This window comes from Maylandia zebra, linkage group LG16 (genome assembly GCF_041146795.1).
Source record: "Maylandia zebra isolate NMK-2024a linkage group LG16, Mzebra_GT3a, whole genome shotgun sequence".
NCBI classification, from domain to species: Eukaryota; Metazoa; Chordata; class Actinopteri; order Cichliformes; family Cichlidae; genus Maylandia; species Maylandia zebra.
The window spans coordinates 24,795,290-24,813,772 of NC_135182.1; the positions used below are offsets into that span (position 1 = coordinate 24,795,290).

The window sequence follows — 18,483 nt, forward strand, 5'->3', positions numbered from 1 at the left end:
AGCACTAAAAACATGTTTAAAACGATGAAAATCACTGAGCACTGTTCAGTACAGCCAATGTTTTCTGGAATTTGGACTCCACTATAGTTCTCTATGTTTAACCAATTAGCAAACTATGAATTAGTGAATTTTAATGCATATTTTAAGTTTACAATTTTGAAAGAAATAATGTAAATAATTTTTAAAACTAATAAAACCCCCAAACATTTATTTTGAATACCTATTTAGCCAAAATACTTGAAAATTTTGGCAAAAATTTGGATTAAAAATTTAATAATTTCTTTAAGAAATTACTTCTCTGCCATTGTTGCTATTGTTGTGTGATAGGGTCAAATTGTAGTATTGTATTGTAGTGTTAAATCATTAATCTCTGATATTGATGTGTTGCTTCTGAAATGTTAAATAGTCAAGTTGAAGCTAGTGAACAGCTGGGATATACAGTATGGAAGCTTCATTACACCACTGAAATAATTACTACATCAAAATGACTTCAATTATATATATATATATATATATATATATATATATATATATATATATATATATATATATATATATATATATATATATATATATATATATATATATATATATATATATATATACATACACACACACACACACACACACACACACACACACACACACACACACACATACACACGCGCATTGTTTTTAAAATCACAAAGGAAAGCTGAAGTGTCTCTGGGACATGATAACTTGACAGACAAGCTGCGGAAGTGACAGAAAGCAAAACATGCAAAGGATTACACTGAGATTCGAAACAGACAGTGAAATGCAGGTGATGTGTGTCTATTTGATTCATGTTTGCTACTGTTAGCTTGTGATGTTTGCAGCTGTTTCATCACATCATTATCTCCCAAAAACACTTCCATTTTCTTTCATAATTTTTTTCTTTTGGCTTTTGCAGCATTTTTCTATTTACTTATTTTTTCCTAAGTAGTGCATTTGACCTCTCAGGGCCACCGTAGCTATACTGCTTCATCCAAAACTGGATAAAAAAGATAAAAGCTGAGGTTGGTGATTTCATCATTTATTTTTCTTCCAACTTTTCAATTAGTGGCATCCAATTGGATACCAGTTGACAACACTTGAAAGCAGAAGTAATTTTTGACAATCAGAGTGAATCTGCAGTGTCTTCATTAGTTGGGATAATGCACGTTTCCAATCTGCACATTAACCACATGAAAGTCATACTGCCTGTCTGGGACCGTCTAGACATGTCCACACACACACACACACACAAAGCACTAATCACACAGTTGTTTCAGGCACATGCTCTCAGACATACTGAACAAATGACAGATACACAATGCATGTTGTTATACTTTCACAGACTGCTGGATTCATCATAAAAACAATACCTTCACAAATTCAGGTACACATACACAAACAATTCCCCAGCATGACAAGGTGGCTCAAAAGGAGAAAGAAGTGAAACAAGAGAAAAACATTTGTTTTTTTCTGTTACTGGTCTGAAACAGCAATTGTGTCCATATGAAACAGGCACAGTGACGCAGCATCTTTGCAGCAACACCCAAAAGCATATGCGGTGGAGACAGAGAGGAAGAGACAGAGGCTGAGATGACAACACAAAGAGAAAGGGGGAGAGATTGAGAAGCTCACCTGGCTAGATGAAATGTTGTTCGAGGCTCACAAGAAAGGATAACATCCGAGACCTGAAAGGATGAGGGAGGATAAGGGGAAAGAACAGTAGTGGGGGGAGAAAAAGAGGGAGGAAGGGAGAGAGGGAGGAGGGAGATTAGATTAGGCTGCCAGTACTTTGGGTGTGCAGTGGCAGGTGGCACCTCCGTTAACACAAACACACACACACACACACACACACACACACACACACACACACACACACACACACACACACACACACACACACACACACACACACACACACACACACACACACACACCATCATCACTACATCTTAGGGACAGATGGAAAGGAAAGGGGAGAAGTATAGGTGAGAAAATTGCTGAGCCTGCACAGGAGTGAAAGAGATGAAAAGACAGTAAAAAAAACGAAGGCCCCATCAGGGTGTGTGTGCCTGTTGATGCCACATCTGCAGCCACAAAGACTAGCAGCTATGTCTGCCTCCCTGTTTTCTACTTCTTAAAGATACACACAACCTGCAGTTCCATTTGCAGACACACAAAAATTAGCTTTAGTCTGACATGCACAGTCCAAACATACCAGAACACCAGGACATTACAGGCTACTGTGGGTATCTTCGGAAAAGGGCAATGAGTTAAGAGCAATGAATAGCACTACGCTAGCAACAGACTGCATAAACCATCAGTATCAAAATACTTCCTACTAGTAGACAAAGATTGGCAGAAAATCCGATCTGTAATCCGATTACTATTGCAAAAAAAAAAAAAAAAAAAAAAGGTGATTAGATTACTGTTACTTTCCTGTAAAAATAATAAAACAAGATTTAAAAACAGATTTTTTCATTTGATTCAATTTTATATGATGGATTTTGCAGAAAAAATAGAATTGGGCTGAAAGGTTTGTTGTTTCATAACATATTTAGGTTGTTTATCATGTTTTTAAAAAGTAACTAAGTAATAAAGTAATGAATTACTTTTGAAAATAAGTAATCAGTAAAGTAACTGGATTACTTTTTGGAGAAGTAATTAGTAATTAGTAACTAATTACTATTTTCAAGTAACTTGACCAAAACTTCTAGTAGAAATACACTATGTTGTCAGAAATATGAAGAATGGGTCGCTCTCAGCTCAGTGAATTTCAACATCGAAACGTGATAGCAAGCCACCTGTCCAACAAGTGCAGTTGTGAAATTTCCTTGGTACTAAATATTCCACAGTCAATTGTTAGTGGTATTATAATAAACTGGAAGCAATCGGGAACAAAACCTCAGCCACAGAGTGGTAGGCCATGTAAGAGATCGACAACTTTCTACATCGAGTCCATCGCTAAAGACCTCCAAACTTCTTGAGATAATCTGAAGACTATATGAACAATGTGTAGAGAGCCATGGAATGAGTTTCCATGGCTGAGCAGCTACAATCAAGCCTTACATCGCCAAGTGCAATGCAAAGCGTTGGATGCAGTGGCGTAAAGCACCCCACCACTGGCCTCTAGAGCAGTGCAGATGGAGATCACACTTCCCATCTGGCAATCTGATAGACAAGTCTGTGTTTGGCAGTGCCAAGACAATGATATGTGTCTGACTCCATTGTTTATGTGTAAAGTTTGGTGGTGGGGGATTATGGTGTGGGGTTGTTCTTCAGGATTTAAGCTCGGCCCCTTAGTTCCAGTGAAGGTAACTCTTAATATTTCAGCATACCACGATATTTTCGACAATTTCATGTCTCCAACTTTGTGAGAAGAGTTTGGGAATGGGCTCTTCTCGTTCCAATATGACTGCACACCAGAGCACAAAGCAAGGTCAATAAAGACATCAATGAGCAAGTTTGGTGTGGAAGAAATTGACTGGCCTGCACAGAGTACTGACCTCAACCCCACAAAACACCAAACCATAAATGTGTTTCAGGAAGAATGGGCAAAAATTCCCATAAACAAAATCCTACACCTTGTGGAAAACCTCCCAAGAAGAGTTGAAGCCGTTATAGTTGCAAAGGGTGGGTCATCATCATATTAAACCCTGTAGATTAAGAACGGAATGTCATTTAAATTCCTATGTGTGAAGGCAGATAAGCGAATACTTTTTGAAATATAGTGTTTCAAATATTCTATCCCTTTTGATGAATTTTCTTTACAAATTGCTTCATTCTCATTAGTGATCTGGAAATAAGGTGTCAGAAGTCATTCATTTTATTTATTTTATAAAGTACTCTTGCAAACCATTTCCTTTCCTTGTCTTATCTTATTGCTGGAGCCCTACACGCTTAAATGATTATCAGCTATGATGCAGCTAAGTGAAATCTATTTTTAAGGTCAAATCATCACAGTTTCTGTGGTAAAAAGCATGTAAAATTATCGAAGAACATACATTTTTACAAACCCAGTCTCAAAATCACCTGACACCTAACTACCTGACATAATGAAGAGCAACATTAATGCCAGGAGGCAGTGGTGACAAGCTGTTAAGCAAAGACACTAAAAATCCGATCTTCTTGTGACCAAAATAAAGAATATGTATGGTAGAAGTATAATACTGCTGTACATTTGGAAAAACCATCAAACAGCTTTTTCCTTTCCACTTTAAACCCGCTTGCCATCCCTTAAAAGATGAGTATTTGGCTTAAAGCGCTGACTAAGAGTCTAATTGGAAAATAATGACTCAGCAACAGCCCTACCAAAGTCCCTTCATTGAATTCATCACGCTCCTGTTAACAGTCAGGGCAGTGAGCTGTAGAGAAAAAACTCATCTTAAAAACTTGCATTCTCATTCATCACGTCATTACATTAATTTCAGCCATTATATAATACTGCAAAGAAGCATCTCCAGAAACTCTATAATGTAAAGAAATGCTGTTTATGAATTCCCTGCTGCAGACTGTTCACAGGTTATCACGAATAACTTTGTACTGTCAGACATAGATTACACATCACTGATTCCTTCACTTCTGGAGTATTAAATCCATGTCCAGAAAAATTAAAAAGGGATCTTACTACCCACCCCCATACCTGAACTGGACCATTTCCAGACATCTGCTGTGCCACGATATTCTGCCCATGAATGGAACACAACTGGAAAAGGTTCAAAAGCTCCTGATTAACGTACGACAGTAAAAAGACGGCAGTGTTTATACTCTTGCCGCTGAATGGGCCGAAAGGGAGAATAGCTTTCAGGAGAAAGACCTTCATCAGAAGGATTCAGATATTTCTTAGAAAATTCCTTAGAAAATGCAGCTTTTGCACAAAACATATCCAGGAGTATTCCTGAATGAATTTCCAAATATGGCTGAGAGAGGGAAAAAACTATTCTACTCCCACATTTGGAGAATTCATATCCTTACTCCTAAAGTTTCAATCTAGTGTAGTCTTCCTTTCAACACCTTTTGGCATAAGCTCCCCTAAACAAGCTAAAGGTGCGATTCTATAACCATGTGCTTTGGCTCATGAGTCACTTGATACCTCAAACATAGAGGTGATGTTCAATGTAATATCCAAAAAAAATTTGACTGTTATTCATATCACAACAAAAAACAACCAGACAACAAAATATAAACAATACATGAAAATCAGCATTGCAGCAGATTTCAGTCACAAATTTAATCTACTGATTCATTTTCTTTTAGCTAATAGATTTTTTTTAAATTCTGAAAAACAATGTTTATATTTATCTCCCTCTTTTATGGAGATTATTTAATTACACCAATTCCAAAACTTACACCAATGACCCCCCCCCCCCCCCCTTTTTTTTTTTACTGTGCCCTAAAATACAGTTAAGTTCCTCTCTCTCACTCTCAGACTCAGAGACACACACATACATATGGTACATCAGTCCCTTAACTAATTAAAAGAGAATTCTCTGATGTTGTGCTTTTGCAATTGCGAATAATTCTTACCCCAGTGGCTGTAGAGCAACCATAAAGCTGCACCCACAGCAACAACTACGTGCTCTGGTATGTCCACTGAGGATCACTCAACTTTTGCAAAAACAAAGCTCCATGTCATTTGAATTTTATAATGTGTAGGTCAGTGTAATATTAGCAATTATGGAAGAAAATATGTGACTTTGCTATACTTCAAAAGTTAAAAAAAAATCTTTTCAGCATTAAAGATGAGTCTGGACTTCTTCATTTGTTTCCTTGCTGGTAGCTGTAGTTGCATTTGTATATGTGTGTGAGTATATTTCTGTGTTTACACAACGTTATTTTGTTACAATATACCATCTACTTGCCCACTTTGGCTGAAGTGGCTACGACATTTTTCGACATTAAGAGGCTGAGAAGAAATGTCACAGTTGTGTGCGTTAAATATAAGGCATTTCAATAGTTAGTGTAAATATCTGTGACCATTAAAAAATATTATTTACTGATTTGCCAAATCTGAAAGATGACTTTCAGACTGAAAGATGTGCCCAAGGACAACAGCTCAACATAAAGAGGAAGCTGGAGGTTTGAGAGACAACAAAAAGATGGAGATAGGCAGGGTTTTTTTTATAGCTAATCTCCCTTTTTTAATCAAAATTATGAATGTGTTAAAGCTGTCACGAAAACAGCTATGGCATGCCATTCTTAGTTATTCACTTGTACTTATAATGCTAACTTCTCAAATCCCTGTCATGCAGTAGGCGTGTCAGTCAAACCCGTCAGCCAGCATTTATTCAGTGTCTGCGCTTGTTTCACAGCTTTATCCAACTAATGCCAGTCTGCATCTGGTCACAAATGAAAGCTTAACAGACAACTTCTCATGAACACAACAGTCCCTTCCATTATCACACAGTCTCTGACTGAATTTCCATCATCATTTAAAACGCCCTGTAATCAGTCACAAGCAATAAGACTTAAATCGCTTCACTTTTTACCTTCAGTAGGAAATGGCTCCAACAAGCGTTCAAATTGTATTATTTCCCAAAGCAACACTTACAAATAAACCGTATGTAAAAGCATCATAACTGAATGTTGTGAAGCTGTATGACCTGCAAGACATCCAACTTCAGCATTTATTGGTGCCTTTTCTCTGTACCTTGGTTCAAGTTCCAGGTCAAAACCACAGTTTTATCAATTAAAAAACAAAGAAATGCACTGCAGGCTTCACCTGTAAGCTTCCTTTAAATGCTCCACTCTAAAGCAGACATTGTGTTTGTGTATGCTATGAGCTACAACCACAACAGGTTACTTGCAGGATGTGTGTTGGATCTGCCTGTGTGTGTGCTTTCAGAGGCCCAGAAAATCTCTCGTGGCCCAGGTGCAAAATAACTATGAATCACCATCACATCAAAACCGAGACAGCCAAACAGTCCCCAACAAAGGGAATTAGAAGTTGTCTTGGGGACTAAATTTAGCCAGTAACTCTGTAGCTGCCAAACATCATTTCCTTTTATTGGAACTGATGACAGGTATATTTCAGCCTGGAAGAAATGCCCACTTAGGACAAGTTAATTCCCTGAAAAGGAAGAAAAAAACAAAACAAAGGAATAAACTATGATGTGATGATATTAGATTTAAGCAACAAAAAAAGAGAATACATGCAAATTTGATCTAGTTCTGGTTTGCATCTTCAAAATACCTGAATTGAGTTAACAGCTATTATAGGAGGACATCGACATCCTCAAGGTCTTTTTCTTCCTGTAAATGACAGGCAGTTTTGTTTATAGTGCATCATTTTGATGCATTATAAACAAAACCTGTACAACTGTCTGTGACCGTCCTCAACTGTAATGACAAATAACACAAAGATCACTACAGCCACCACTGATACTTCATTTATTACACCACAATCCCTGTAGCTTCATTTTCACTCAATCAATCTGGCTTGGTATCTAGTTAGTTACATCCCTAACTGTGTTGTGGTAAACATGGATTAATCTACCAAGTCAAAACTCCCATGCAAACAGACAGCTCCACTGATGGGAACAGACTCTGGTCTCTTAGAAAAGCGGCCAAAGCTCCTTATGCCAACAGGATATGCACACCAGGAGGCAGCAGGGCAAAGAAAGCAAGCATGTAATTGGGGTTAGCAAAAGGCCAGAGGGAACAGAGAAACAGAAAAAAGAAAAGACGGCAAATAAAACAATTATGCCATACATCTCTCCTCATTGTTGATTCCCTGTCATGTAACCAATGGGCCCAGTTTTTCTCCTCTCTGCTTGGACAAATTAAGTCAGAATGTCATGACGGGGAGGGGAAAAAAACAGTCACTTTTAACCAGCCGATACACTGACTGTCTATGTGACCGATGTAGTTTAAATTGTTAGGATCTTTGACCTTGATCTGACCTTAAAGCTGTCAGCAGAAATATGTGCTTAACTCCTTAGAAAATCCACAGTAGTTTAAGCCTTTCATAATCTAGTGTCCAACAATTAGTCAAGATAGTGTATTTATTTTAGACTAGGATATGAGAGCCAGTGTTATTCACACTCTACAGATTACTACAGACACGACTTTAACAAAGTCAGGTAGATGACGTGTCTACGAAAACTTTAAACTTCTTCTGTCCTATGGTGAAATAGGTCTTCTCTTTTTAGTTCTATGGTGAAAAAGGCAGACATATTCAACTCATAAAAGAGAGAGCACCTTCATGTAATCAGTACCAATGAGTAAAAGTACAGAGTCAGACGTGTTGCATTTTTACATTTGAGAATTAAGTCAATGTTTCACTTAAAAGTGGCTTATAAAACAGCCTTGATTGTGGAAAATAATCCTAATTAGTGATGTTTTTAAACACTAAATACAGAACTGTGACAGTCTTGTCTTGAGTCTTCATGGAATGACTTTCCATGGCTGAGTTTCCAAGTCTTGAGTCACCCATCATTTCTGTATATGTTGTTAGTGTACCCGTTTCCCATTTTCCTAATTTATTGAAACGTGCAAACAGAGATGGAAATACAGCATACGATACACCGAGTTTGCACAATTCAAACAAGCTTGAAAATCAATATTTGGTAGGACCAACTTTATTCTTCCATATATCCTGAACTCTCTTAGTTAAGCTTTCTTATTAAAGTAGTCTTCAGGAATAGTTTTCCATGCTTCCTGAAGAACATCTAAAGCTCGTCTTTGGAAGTTGGCTGCCTTTTATTCTATTCAAGGTTCAAGGTTCTTTACTTGTCACATGCATAGTTATACAAGTACAACACACAGTGAAATGTAGCCTGACACGCTCCTCGACATGTGCAAAACTTGGGGGGGGGGGGGGGGGGGGGGGGGGGGGGGGGTGTATTCCTCTATCAAGATGATCCCATACAGCTTCAATAATGTTGAGGTCAAGGCTCTGTGGAGGTCAATCCATGACTGATAGTCCATTCTATGTTTTTCTATCCAGGTACAGTTTTAGTGCATTGGCAGTATGTCTGGTGGTGACAAATGAAGGTGGTGACAACTGCGTTCCACATGGAATTGCATGTTGGATCAAAATCTGATGATACTTTTCTGCATTCATGATTCCATAAATTTGACATATTGACAACAATTGAAACCAAAAACTTTAAATCTTGATTTCTAACTCTGTAAGTCCTGTTGCTACAGATTTTCAGCTCAGGTCTTGAATAATATGGCATACCTCAGCTTTTCTAAGGCCTGCCACTTCTTTTTTGTCCTCCACTTGCCTGGTTTCCTCAAACTTTTAAGTACACACTATACACCAGCTATGCCAAGATAAAAACAAAAAGGGTTGCTGTCACTAGCAGTGTCACAAGCTGCTAGTAACAAAGTGCCTAAGGCAAGTTTTATTTACCCCTTGAGTTAGGGACATTTTTTATGCGTGAATGATTTATAGATTAATGTTAAGTGGCTTAACAAACAAATAATTCCTATGAAATTCTTATGGAAATGGTCAGGTACAAGGACTGGACTGAAAACAAGTGGAAAAGCAGCCAATGTTTAAAATGAAAGACCTTCAGAGAGCCTATTGCTTTACCACTTTACAAGAAACTCTGTCCCATTGAAAGCAAAATATAAAGAAATTACAGGTGACTCTGGACTTTTGCACAGTACTGTAGCTTATAACTTACACTATCGGTAACTTATACTTGATTTACTATCCCTCCATTACTGTGTTGTTCCTTTACCTTTAAAGGATGCTGTGTAGTCTATTTATTACATGTTGTCATGCATGAATATTCCCAGAAGTGCTGCCACATTTACCCCACCATTGTTTGTACTTTTTCCTTTCAGCATGTGCATGTCTGTTTCTCTGGGACCACTAAGATGTTGGAAAACATGAGGCACAGACATTCATCTGGTTGGGTCCTCGCAGGCCTCTGTGCTCTGTTTTGAATCCACATCAATGCACTGTGCTGGGTGGGGTTTGGAAGATGCTGATCCTGCTTTCTTCAGCTGGAGCAGGGACCATATTAAAAAATGACCACTAACAGGCACTGTGATGATTGATTGAACAGGAAACATATTTGTTAATTGCAATAATTTGCTTAAGCAAAATTCTACTCATGCAAAAATGCTGTTTATTCTTGGTTAATGGCTTAAGAAACACATTCAAAATCTGGAAGACAATGCAGTATGACTTCATATTTATTGTGTCACATCTTTCATTGCACAGGGTTTAAAGTGAGGTCATGTTAATAACTGGTACAAAAAACCCATAAAATGTTCAACATTCTGCAATGAACATGATATAATGAAAATACTCCAGCAGTATGAACCAGCACTCTTTAACTGCTCTGCTGAGCAGCTTGGCCCCATCTGTAATTATATTTTTAATTTGTCATGTAGCCAGCAGAGGGTGCCAAAGCTAGGAAAACTGTACATTAACTCCTTTGGATAAAAACCCCACCCCAAGGAACTCAAGACCCTGACATCCGTGGAGGCAAAATTTATGGCTGAATGATGACTCAACACCTACTTCAGTTTGCCTATATGTCCAAAAAACATTAAGAGTGAATACGAGATCAATGCCAAGCTGTAAGTTTGCTTTAAAGGAGTGATGCTTTTTGAGCTCAGGTCATTTAACCTTGTATAATAATTTAAATGACCTAATCAATTAGCAAAACAACACACAAAACAATACGCCAGATGAAGTGACAACAACTTTTACACAAATGTGTAAATGTGGTCACAGCACTGAATTCCAACAAGAAATTATTAATGGGACAAAATTAAGAGAATTAAGAGAATAAATACAGGCAAAGAGCCACCAGAAATTAGCTTTGTGTGAAGAAATTGCAAAAGGCATCAGTGATTAGAGCAGGGCGATATGACCAAAAATATTTTTCAGGATATACATTTGAAAATTTGTGATAACGATATAACTGACGATATAATTGACACTAGACAAACTACTTTATAACTCCACAACTTTATTAGTGCAAAAAAACAAAAACAAAACATCAATGTATTTTCAATTAAACAAGCTGTTTTTTTTATGTGCATTAAAGTTATATAAAAATTTAACAGCGCAAATGCAAATTCTTTGCTGACAGTTTAACCAAAAGGCATTTCCAGTGGAAATTGGCCGACATATCCTCAGCATAACCATGTATAATCTCCACAAAACTTAAAAAGAGGTTATACACACACAATATGGTAATATTATGTTGAAGCACAGTACGTATCCCTCCGCGAGGCTCCTGATTACGATAGCCGTAATGCTCCGACAATCCATCAAGCGGTGCGGCTTCATAGCTTAGCAAAGCCGTACTAAAACATTTGACAGATTTTCGAGCGCTGTGTACCACATAAAATCGTTTCGAGGTCAGTAAACACAACCAGAATTCATACATAAGGCACACGGGATTATATGGGGCACTGTTGATTTTCAGAAAAATCAAAGGATTGATTTTAAGTGTGCTGTATTTTCCAAAAAACACGGTAATAACGACGGCCCGCTAGCATGCTCTACCAAAAATAGTGCTTTGTTGTGTATCTGACGGACGAAAGCTAAACCAGTTCCACACCACTGACGTTGCAGCATTTTTACAACCCAATTCTGGTTCATCCGTTTCATTCAACGATCCGCTTTCGCCCTCCTCTTTCTCCGTCGCCGCCATGCTTTTTCCGTCATGTGCGTATGAAAACAAAGGTACTGCGCATGCACGTTTTACCCATATTCTATTGCAATATTTCATTTTCTTATCATTGCCCAACATTATACCGGTATTACCGTGAACGGTATGATATGGCCCAGCCCTGTTAGTGATATTATTATAAAATATGCACACTGCATTTAGTGCGAGTGTTTTAGAGAGCTAAAACATGTCGGACAAGTGGTTTCTCCAAAGTGAACCAAAATAACTTTTAATTTCCCCTTGAAAATGAAAACAGAAATCAGCTGGGGGATGAGAAAGAAGAAAAGCTTTTTTTTTTCTACTCTAAATTATGGAAGTGAATTTCCTCTCCCCAACTCTTTTTTTTCCTTGTTCAGTGCAATTTACTGTGTATAAAAAGAAGAGAAGATACTAGCAATAACAAAGGGTTCACGCACAATAAAGAATAAATGACCTCGCTAAAATTAGATTTTTTTTCCTCTCCTTTTTCCTCTATTGACTAAACCCACTGCTGCCGAGACCTCATTTACCTCTTTCAACTCTGTGTTTCTGCGCTATTTCCCTGCGCTGAGACACCATATGTATTACGGAATAAAGTGCCTGCTCTGTCGGTGTCAGACACAGAGCTTCAGTTGGTGGTGCTCTTTACAAGAGAACAAGCGTTTTCACAGCTTCTTTAGGAGTTTGCGTGGGCTCCACTATAAACAGCACCAGTCAGTTACATTACCAATAAGCTAATGAACACTCCCCAGTCTCGCACAAACATATCACTACACAAATACCTACAGTGCAACGCACTCCCAAACAGGTGCACCATGTGTGCATCGGGCACACATAGACCGCCTCCGGCTGTGCCCACTTGCTGCTGAGTGCAGGTGGATGCAGCTTTCATTTTCACTGCCACGGTAGAATTACTGCATGTGGCAAAACAATCTCATGATCAGCCTTCACATTTTTAAGAGTACCAGTGCTAATGGTTTGTTCAATAGTGAGTACTTTGATACAGTATGTGCACTGGCATTGTCAAGTCTGTGAGTGTGAATTTTACCAACTGCATGTGTGACATCGATGTGTGGAGATGTTTATATATACAGCAGTCCACAAAGAATTACTACAGTGCATTCATAGTTTTAAAATGAGTTTGGGAGATTTGGGAATTACATCCCAAAACACAACACCCGATAGTTAATCCATTATGATTAAGTAGAAGCTTGTGTGTGTTCTCTGCTGGTGAATGACGATACAGTACAGTATTTATAGCTGTGTCAGTGACCACATGGATAGCCAGATATGTCCTACAGTGGGTGACGCTTTTACTACATCAAGAAACAAAAAATGTGCTGGTTAATTTCTATATTTAACTGTTTTGAGGGTTCAGCAGCAGATGCAGTGACAAAATGCTTGAGACGACAGATTTCATTTTTATGACAAAGCTCTGTCGATCAAGTGTGAACCAACAAGAGACAGGGAGATTTGATGGACTCGCTTATACGGAGCTCTGGTGTAGCCTGCAAATGTTTTATCATGGCAACATGTGCGGTGTAGCATGTTAATAGGCCCATAATTGGAATACAAACATCCATGTTAAATGGATTTTTATAATCACCCAATGCATCTGAAACAGAAAGTCAAACAAAGACTGAGGTGTGCACAAGTAGCGTACATAACACTTAGAAAACGTACCTTCGTGGACAAAAGACATGTCCTGTGTAATTATAGCCTTAATATAATTTCTGTCCTCTGGCCTACATATATAAAAGATAATTTTAGCACTACGATATTATAGAGAACACTGTGCTAATACACTTGACTGTAGTCCAATGTTGTGCTTCGAGTAGCTAGAATGAAATGCCATATGGGTGCACTGCAAAGTCAATTCTACGGACTTCTCAGGCAGTGTGCAGAGTGTGTTTTTGAATATATCAGTATCACAGCGGAAACTATCAGGGGAGCAGTGAAACACTGAGCCACAGCAGGCAGCACCCCTACTACTGAATTAATAAACAACAGCAGGGAGAGAAAGCCCTGATCAAGTGCATGGGTCAAGATTTTCTTCAGCATTTACATTTTAACAGAGACTTGTGGACAGAGATGACTAATATCAACATCGTCTCATGTAAACAAGTGTAACATGCCACGCTAATTACACATATGTGGTTGTTACACTGCTTACTGAATGCAATTTTGTTTAAGGGAGTGATTAGTTTGTGACTCTAAATCCCTGTGAAAAATATTAAAATAATAGAACAAGCCTTATATGTAGGGGGAGAAAATCATTCTCATTCAGATTCTTAATGATTCCTCTTATTTACACTGATAAAACTACATTTTAAAAGACAAAATTCACTAGCATGGTCTCGCAAAAAGCAGGCAAGTCAGGAAATGGATGGCGTTGTAAAAAGGTATGACTGTGAGGTGAAAAAAGTTGAACCCAGACTAAACCCAGACTGCTGGAAACAAACAAGTGCAGGATCCATTTGCAAATAAGAGAGACCACATCTGCCCCCTCCCACCCAGGCCCTTTCCACGGCAGACATTTTGTCATGTCACAGTAGGAAAGGCACCAGTTTTAATTAGAAGAATAAAGAATGGCCGAATTCCATTTCTTCAGTTTCAAGTGGCTGCTATTGTATTCATGTTGGTTTTACTGTCACACTGCCGTGGGTTACTGGAACATTTGAACAGAATAATATTAGTAACACGTGTGCTTTCTTTCCTACTGTGACATTCTCTGAGTGTTTGGGGTGAAAAAGGGCTGATGGAGAGCAAATTTCAGCTTGAGCGCACCTGGAAGCAACACGCTAAATGCAGTGATAATGAAAGTGCTGGTTAGTGATTAGCTCCTGTCACAAAGATCGGAGTGGTAATTTAATCTTTAAGAGACTGACTCACGTGAAACCCACGGTGAGCTACCTGTTAATACAAAATTTTAATAAAAGCACCGCAAAATTCCTACACATTTGTACAGGTGTGTGCACCATGTCACTGTATCTCTGTGAGGTTTAAATAAAAGCAATATTAATCATACTTACGGCTGATACATCATGAAAAAAAACATATCTACTGTGTATGTGTGTATTTAAATGAGTGTGTATGAGCTATGTATTTGTGTGGTGCTGCTCAAGCGAGTGTGGAGGGTTGCTGTGGGTGGTAATGAGCTGCTGCTCAGTTTCCACAGCAACATCCTAACTCAGTCAGTCTCCATAGCAACTGATAACAGCATTAGCTGATTCAGCCTAAGTGAAGGTTCATGTCAGAAGGAGGGAAAAGGTTTTTTTTGGTCTTTTTTCAGGCTGCTACTGATAAACCTTGAAGGGAATGTAGGGAGTTAGACTCCTGAGATGTCCACTAAATCTGCCGGACCAAATTTTGGGGGACAATCCCGTGTTTGACTGTTTGATATGGTGAGGTGGTCAACAGATAATCAAACCAAAATCTTGGAGCAATTACAGGTTTTTGAATAACTCTGGAGTACTTAGAGTGAAGATAATCCACTCTAAACTCAAACAAACAAAAAGTAAAATAAGTATTTGATCCCCTTTAACCCAGCCAGAATTCTGGCTCCAAGAAATTGGCTTTGTACCCATGTGGCACACAGCCAATCAATTACAGATACTCCTGTTCTCAGCTTGTTATATGTACAAAGCAGATGTGTCCGGAAGGCTGGAATGGCCTACAAGAAGCTAGGTGAGAAGGTGACAACTGTTGGTGGAATTATTTGGGAATGGAAGAAGTATAAGATAACCATTGATCACCCTCGGTCCTGAGCTCCATGCAAGATCATGCCTCATGGGGTGAGGATAATCAAGAGAAAGGTGGTGTATCAGCACAAAACTACAAGGGAGGAGCTTGCTAATGATCTGAAGGCCGTTGGGATGCAAGGTCCTCCTGTTTAAGTAGGCACATGCATAGGCCCATCTTAAGTTTGCCAGTAGGCACCTAAATTATTCAGAGGAGGCTTGGAAGAAAGTGCTGTGGTCAGATGAAACCATAAACAAGCTCTCTGACATCAACTAGAAGAGAAATGCTGAGTATCTAGAGATTATCCCCACCGTCAAGCACAGTGGTGGTAACAATATGCTTTTAGCCTGTCGACACAGGTCGACGCTGACATTGCATTGATGGGTCAATGGATGGGACCATGTACCATAAAAGCCAGAAAACTGAAGATGGTGAATGATGTGTCTTCCAGCAGGACAATGACCCAAAATACACCGCCAAACTACAAGGCAGTGGCTAAAGAAGAAGCACTTTAAGTTCATGCAGTGGCCTAGCCAGTCTTCAGACCTCAGTCCTATAGAAAAGAAGCATCGAGTTGCCAAGTCGCAGTCAATAAACCTAAAGGATTTAAGAGTTTCAGTAAAGAGGAGTTGCCCAGAATCAGTCATCAGATGTGTGCAAACTTGGTCACAAACTAAATACAACGATTCCACGACCAAGTACTAAATCAATTTATAAGCTTTAATATGTTTTTACTGGATTTTCAGTTGATATTCTGTCTCCATTAAAATGAAACTGTCATAAAAATAAGATTTGATTTCTTTGTAAGTGAGCAAGTGGATCAAATAACAATTTCCCCGACTGTAAACAGCCACATTTCCTATAAAGGAAATCAAAGAAAGAGGAAAAAAAGAAGCCCAATACGGTCTATGACCAAACTAATTCTGCAAGATGTCAAGTAATCGATAAGGCTCAACTGAGGTATAACTTCAACCAGTATTGCACTTTTACCCCTACATGATATATAACGCAATTAGAAAAAGCACAACCCCCATCAGCTAAATACAATAACTTGACCTTGGTTATAATTTTCATTTACTCTCAGCACATTTATCATTGCAAAGAAAACAGGGAGGAGCCAACAAGGTTTGAATGTGGTTGAGAAAATGGAAGGGAGTAGAGCGACTAAAACACCAGTGACCTCTAAAGTCCTGAATTCAGAATGACAGACCACATAAATCAAGACTTTGTTAATATAATTTCTTGTCTGTTTTGTCAAGCCTGCACACATCTTGAACTACAGAAACATTTTATCAATTTTTAGATAGAAAAGAAAGAGTTGGCAGAAAGAGTTGTAAAAGGTCTGTCATAATCATGACTATCTTCCACTTTAATTTTTAATCACCAAATACATCTGAAAGAATTTAATTTAAAAGATGATCAAATTTATATACAAAACAGAGTCCCTGTTTATGAAGGTATGAACAGAAAATACAAACAAAAAAATAATGCAAATGTATGGTCACATTTCGTGTCAGCATCACATTAAGTGTATTTTTTCCAATAGTGACACGAGAGGCACTAAAATACTGGTAAGCATGAATTGACTGTACTTAAACCAAGTGCTTGTTTAAGCAGAATAAAGCTTATCAAGTGAGCGAGGAAACTTATCTGGTTGTGTCTTTACCTTAAACTGAGAACATCTCACGTGTGATTTAATGTTGTTCTGAAGAATAAACCTATGCTCTGCTGCCCCTAGGGACTGATACTAAATGTGCCACTTCAGTAAGGCTTTAGACTTTACATCATCTTATCAAAATAAAGTGGAACCCCGGCTTACGAAGACCCCATTTAACGCAAAATTCAAGTTACGAAGGCACTTAATGGCAATATTTCTGCCCGTGGTACGGCAAAATGCCTGCGTAACGAAATAGATAAAATAGAAACATTAAATTCAATTCCATAATGTTACATGTACGCATGTATGCATGTATACGTATGCTTTCTTCAACCTCCGCCACCTCCTCCTCCACCAAGAACTTTGTCTTCAGCCAGCATCGCCTCACTCAAAAGGCGATGGAAAAAGGTGCTTTGACTTACAAAAGACCCTTTGGAACGAGTTAATTTCGTAAGTCGGGGTTCCACTGTATTAAGAACACATTTCCACACTACTGTACCTCTCAACCATGTTTTATGAAATTCAGCCAAATGGTTTTTGTGTAATCATTTTGACAGACAAATGGAATAAGAATACCACGGTAAAATTCAACATATTCAACCTTCGGTTTATAATTTCTGGTTATACTAATGCAGTCAGGCGTTATTGTATTTGCTCCAAAAGACAAAGTACTGTATTCACATTATTTCAAACCACAGATAAAGCACAAATTGTAACCTTAATCCAATCCAATAAAAGATACTGAGAGGGTCTTCTTACATATTATTTAGTAATTTGGCACCGTGTGTCTATTTTGTTTTACCAGAAAATGGTTAAATCTTTGTGTTTCAATCAGTTGTTAATAAAACCAAATAACTTCATGTTTTTTAGCTTATCAGCTATCAGTGCCTTCCCACTCGATTTCTCCCTGGCCTAATGTAAAAGAAATGAAAAGGAGTGAGCAATGCTGTATCTACACATCCTAAATGGATCATCAGTGCCTGGTTGCCATGGAAAAATGGATGTTTAATGCAATGGCTGAATAAATACACCCTTTTCTGAAATATACACAAAGAGGGAAACAAAGGAAGGAAACGGAGCGGATCATTTTTGATCCAGTCTTGCATTCTCAAGGCTATGCCCTGCAAGCAGTGGCTACATATGAAGAGAGAACTGGCAGGGTGAACAAACCATTCTCCCTCTTCCCCGGGATTCTTTTAGCCGTCTTCGTGTCTCTGGCCCATGCTACCGAAAACAAGAGAGGGCACATAACATCAGTTATCACAACATGGAAGAACACCGCAATGAGCAAATCAAAGAAAGGGAATGCCTGCTGACAAGAGGCAGATAGATTGAAGGCCGTGAAAGAGCAGCATGCTTTACTCTGTGTGTGTGCGTGTGTGTGTGCACACGCGCGCATGTGTGATAATAGTGGGTGGTTTGACTTAATGGCTACCATTGGGTGAAAGC

At 38.5% G+C, this 18,483-nt stretch overlaps 1 protein-coding gene across 5 annotated transcripts in view; it reads right to left on the bottom strand.

Annotated features, from left to right (window-relative positions):
* Positions 1-18,483, bottom strand: part of map2 (microtubule-associated protein 2) — a 103,733-nt gene that overhangs the window by 73,399 nt on the left and 11,851 nt on the right. For all 5 annotated transcript variants that reach the window (XM_076875147.1, XM_076875145.1, XM_076875146.1 and 2 more), the window contains exon 2: positions 1,648-1,700. The gene's annotated coding sequence lies outside the window, so the exon portion shown is untranslated. The remainder of the gene's footprint in view (positions 1-1,647; positions 1,701-18,483) is intronic.